At 44.7% G+C, this 4,381-nt stretch overlaps 1 long non-coding RNA gene across 1 annotated transcript in view; it reads left to right on the top strand.

Annotated features, from left to right (window-relative positions):
- Nucleotides 1-1,858: 1,858 nt before the first annotated feature.
- Nucleotides 1,859-4,381, top strand: part of LOC143844261 (uncharacterized) — a 5,581-nt gene continuing 3,058 nt past the window's right edge. Inside the window, exon 1 of the long non-coding RNA XR_013233899.1 lies at nucleotides 1,859-1,955. This is a non-coding gene — a long non-coding RNA (uncharacterized LOC143844261). The remainder of the gene's footprint in view (nucleotides 1,956-4,381) is intronic.

Below are 4,381 nucleotides of genomic sequence, written 5' to 3'. Positions count from 1 at the left end.
GAAATGTCATGCCTCCTTTCTTATACTCAACAGACAATGATACGTGACAAAGGTTCTACAAGAGACTGCATGATAGAGAAAAGCATCTCTAGACCTGTTAAATTCACTACAGTGAAACCTATATGTTTCACCTGAAGAACACTTGTTGTTGTTGTTATGTGCGAAGTCGTGTCCGACCCATCGCGACCCCATGGACAATGATCCTCCAGGCCTTCCTGTCCTCTACCATTCCCTGGAGTCCATTTAAGTTTGCACCTACTGCTTTAGTGACTCCATCCAGCCACCTCATTCTTTGTCGTCCCCTTCTTCTTTTGCCCTTGATCGCTCCCAGCATTAGGCTCTTCTCCAGGGAGTCCTTCCTTCTCATGAGGTGGCCAAAGTTGAAGAACACTACGGCACTAGTAATACTTGATTTTTTTAAAAAGAAACCTCACCCTTTGTTGTGCTTTTGGATTTTATATTTTCTTGCTACACAATTTGTGATTCACCAAGATGAAGGGAAGTGTCCACCTGGGGTATCAGACTACCCTTGGACCCACTCCAAACCACCTGGTAATGTAAAACCTGGGGTGCCAAGGAGAGGTGCACCACATCCCTTGATCCCACCCTGAGCTTCCTATAACTGTGAGCCCATGCCTCCCCTGCTGGGTTGGCTCTGCTTGCAGACCTGCCACCTCTTAAGGGAACCCCTAACCTGGGGAGTCCAATGTGCAGACCTGACTCCCCCCAAGTTAGAGAACCGCAACTAAAGAGTTGTTGTCAATGGTGTTTCATCAGACTGGAGGGAGGTGAGTAGCGGGATACCTCAGGGCTAGGTGCTCGGCCCGGTACTTTTTAACATATTTATTAATGATCTAGATGAGGGGGTGGAGGGACTACTCATCAAGTTTGTAGATGACACCAAATTGGGAGGACTGGCAAATACTCCAGAAGATAGAGACAGAGTTCAACGAGATCTGAACACAATGGAAAGATGGGCAAATGAGAACAAGATGCAATTTAATAAAGATAAATGTAAAGTTCTGCATCTGGGTCAGAAAAATGAAAAGCATGCCTACTGGATAGGGGATACGCTTCTAGGTAACACTGTGTGTGAACGAGACTTTGGGGTACTTGTGGATTGTAAACTAAACATGAGCAGGCAGTGTGATGCAGTGGTTAAAAAGGTGAATGCCATTTTGGGCTGTATCCACAGGGGCATCAGATCAAAATCACAAGATGTCATAGTCCCATTGTATACGGCACTGGTCAGACCACACCTGGAGTACTGTGTGCAGTTCTGGAGGCCTCACTTCAAGAAGGACGTAGATAAAATTGAAAGGGTACAGAGGAGAGCGACGAGGATGATCTGGGGCCAAGGGACCAAGCCCTATGAAGATAGGTTGAGGGACTTGGGAATGTTCAGCCTGAAGAAAAGGAGGTTGAGAGGGGACATGATAGCCCTTTTTAACTATTTGAAAGGTTGTCATTTGGAGGAGGGCAGGATGCTGTTCCCATTGGTTGCAGGGGAAAGGACACGCAGTAATGGGTTTAAACTACAAGTACAACGATATAGGCTAGATATCAGGAAAAAAATGTCAGAGTAGTTCAGCGGTGGAATAGGCTGCCTAAGGAGGTGGTGAGCTCCCCCTCACTGGCAGTCTTCAAGCAAAGGTTGGATACACACTTTTCTTGGATGCTTTAGGATGCTTTGGGCTGATCCTGCATTGAGCAGGGGGTTGGACTAAATGGCCTGTATGGCCCCTTCCAACTCTATGATTCTATGATTCTATGATTCTATGATTCTATGATTCTATGATTCTATGATTCTATGATTCTATGATTCTATGATTCTATGATTCTATGATTCTAAACAGGCCCCGCCCATGCCAAAAGTGTGAGCTGTGATAAAATGCAATTCAAAGACATTTGACAGCAGCCTTTCAGCCATAAACCACATTAGGCAACATAACAAGGTGAGTGGGACGGCAGTTGTTCTGGCAACAGGACTAGTGCAGGAGGCTGGGCTTCTTACATGTGATGCCCTTCATAGCATCTTGGGTCCTTTCGTCCTTGCTGCACATTATAGACACAACACGTCCTGTTGCACCCACCCTGCACACTGCCCAGGCCTGTCTCCCGACTCATCTTCCTGCTGCCAGGCTTCTCCGTGGTGTCAACAGCAGGTGCTGGTGAATCTTTGCTGCTTTTATGTTAAAGGGTACCCTGCTTTGGTAGCCCCAAGAATGCAGAAAAGGCAGGGTGGTTGTAGAACCGCAAGTGGGTAGCCATATAGGGTGGATGGCTTACGTTCCCTTTGTCAGGTATTCAGGCCTTTGTTTTAGGCTAGTTTACAATGTGGGATTGGCATGTACCAGGGAAAAAAAAGAACTAAAGATAAAGCCATTGTACTACGTGAACCGCTAGTACAACCTGAATGGGCTAAATTGTTCAACAAGAAACAGTTTATTTATAAAACATTTTATAAAAACCAAAGACTTCTGGAGTCCAGTTGAAAAACATTTGTTTAGCTGGTGTTTGAGCCTATGCTATTCCTTGGTTCTTGAGATGTCAGTAGCAACTGGCTGCCATTTAAGGGAGCTTGTATCTTTCTGTGTCACAGTGTGGCAAAACTGGTGTAAAAGGCACTACTGAAAAATGCAGCAAAGTCATAAACTGATACCTCAGATCCATAGGAAATGGCAGGGGGGAAAGTCGAATAAATGAAGCTGAGTGATCCTAATCTTAAGCAGCATCACACCTTTCTAAGCTCTTTGACTCCAATAAAGTTAAAAGGATGCAACTCTGCTTTGGATGGCAATAAGAATTTATCACTTTTTTGAATCTACAAGTCAGGGACCTGGAAGGACTTGCAAAGGGCATCTGGGGCTGGGGATTCCCTCTCCCAGAGTCTTGCCTCCTGCCACTGATCAGCTGGCTATCAGAGGAGCTTACTGGTGGTAAGGGAGAACTTGCTTGGCATCTCAGCAATGTTCCAGCGTGTCCCAGAAGTGACATCATTGCATAAATGGTGACATTATGATATTGGGCAGAACCTCTCATAAAAACGGGTAGAAAGGGCTTCTACCAAAGAGTTTTTGCCCAAGTACCAGAACATCCCTGTATTGTTGGTGATGCAATGAAGTCACATGTGATGTACAATGGAAGCAATATCACTGCATCACCAACAACATACCTGAGCTGTCAGACTAAGCCTTCCCCACTACCAGCAAGACTCCCCACCTCCTCCTGATTATCAGGAGACATCTGGTAATACTAGGAATATCTCACCCCGCTACCTCTTTTTTTTCTTCTTTGAAAGTCCCCACAGCCTTTACCCTTTTCCTGCACCCTTGACTACTTCCCACTCAATGATCAGTGTATCTTTATTGGTCTGTCCATCTTCAGCTTTCTCTCATTCACTTCCTCCATTAGCCTTTGGAGAAGAAGAGCTGTTTTTTATACCCCGCTTTTACTACTCAATGGAGTCTCAAGGTAGCTTACAATTGACTACCCTTCCTCTTCCCAGAACAGACACCCTGTTAGGTGAGACTGAGAGAACTCTAAGAGAACCATGACTGGCCCAAAATCTTTCAGCTGGTTGTATGTGGAGGAGGAGTGTGGAATCTAATCGGGTTCTCCAGATTAGAGGCCGCTACACCGAGCTGGAAAACTATGCCACAAATATGTGGTGCTGGCCCCATTGTTTGAGGCTGTGAGATCAGGCCACATTGAGCAATGGAGAACTGCAAAGACTGTGGCAGGGGTGGGCAGTGGGGATGGGAATACGTTACTTCCCCTTGTATCCCTCTCTTATTTGGATTTCCTCTTTCCTACTTTCTGGAAGTCCATTCTGACACCTGAAACTTGCCAACTTTTATTTTTTTATTGGCTCTCCATCTTCTGCCATGTTATTTTTTATTTAATTCATTTATATCCCATCTTGCTTGACAAAGGGATCCAAAAGTAGCTTACATCATTCTCCTCTACTCCATTTCATCCTCATAACAGTCACTGTCACTAGCCTTCTACTGATAAAAACGTTGGGCTTGAAACTAACAAAACTGTTATGATTGCTTGGCAAAGGTCACTGAAGGTATTCATTTCTTAAATGTTCAAATGCTACCTCTATCATGGGGGGTTTAACCCCAATGTATTGTTTGAGCAAAATTTCAGATTTTTTCTGCAAACTTGTGGATTTTCTCAGGTTTGCAGAAGGATCTTGTTTATTCATGGCAGTAGCCTACAGATTTAATAATCCACATATAAGACCATGCTGAAAATTATACTGACATGCAAGGGGCCTGCAAGAACTTTTGTGGACACCTGATTCCCCTCCATCACCATTTTTGTTCTCTGGAAGTTCTCATATCCTCTCCCCCTGTCCAGCTTCTTTTTCACC

This window comes from Paroedura picta, chromosome 9 (genome assembly GCF_049243985.1).
Source record: "Paroedura picta isolate Pp20150507F chromosome 9, Ppicta_v3.0, whole genome shotgun sequence".
NCBI lineage: Eukaryota > Metazoa > Chordata > Lepidosauria > Squamata > Gekkonidae > Paroedura > Paroedura picta.
This window is presented reverse-complemented; position numbering and strand designations above follow the sequence as displayed.